Raw genomic sequence first — 967 nt, forward strand, 5'->3', positions numbered from 1 at the left:
CCTGGGGCCCGGAGCGGAGGGGGGCGGGGGTCAGCCCCGGGGGACGCGTGGAGCCCAGCGCGGATGCGTGGCCTCCCGCAGGCCAGAGCACGCGCGCGTGAAGTGCCCTGCACACAGACATGGGCAGCGTGCACACGCAACGTGCACACATAGAGAGGGACGTGCTCCCAAATATGCGGCGGTGCGTTCGTGCGTGCGGAGAGACAGGCACGAGGGAACCAAGTGCACACGACCCGGAGGTCCTTGCACACCGCGCACGGGTCACTCGGGAACGTGCGCATGGAGTCCGGCGCACGTGCAGAGCCTGACTGCGGGCACAAGTGAAGCTGGGAGGCAAGCAAGCAGCCGCACACAGAACTCAGGCGCTGTCACATAGACATGCACACACCCAAAGCCTTGTTAACGCCGGAAGCGTGCCAAGAACACATTCGCAAAGACACACAAAGCAGACACACAATGCAGATATGTACACAATGCAGATATGTACGCTCCATGCCTGTCTCACCATTCTGTTGCTCTTGCAGAGCAATAATTATTTGTTGAGTTGAAAGCCACTCATCCACGGAGGTATGTGCACACGTTGTATGTGCACAGAGAAACCCTCACCCGGAAAAACCAGAGTCATTGAGCCAACTCCATTGTGCCGCTCCATTCTGACACAAGCACAACTAACCATGTGCATAGACACGCCCACTTCCACAGTGGACGGGCACATATGACTTCAGGGCTACAAGGCTTCTCAGATTCACACATGGAGGCACAGCCACGCTGTCACATGTGGCCTGTGCCTGGCCTTCCACATACAAGCAAGACAGAAGCAAATAGCCTTCACCCTCCAGCCCCGATGTCAGGTGGACTGCTAAGACTGTTCAACACACTCAGCCTACCTACTATGAAAATTCCCAATAGGACCCTCAGACCAAACTCGCAGTCCATACCAAGGCCATACTAAGCAATGTTGGAGAAG

The sequence above is a fragment of the Pteropus alecto genome, unplaced genomic scaffold (genome assembly GCF_000325575.1).
Source record: "Pteropus alecto unplaced genomic scaffold, ASM32557v1 scaffold146, whole genome shotgun sequence".
Classification (NCBI taxonomy): domain Eukaryota; kingdom Metazoa; phylum Chordata; class Mammalia; order Chiroptera; family Pteropodidae; genus Pteropus; species Pteropus alecto.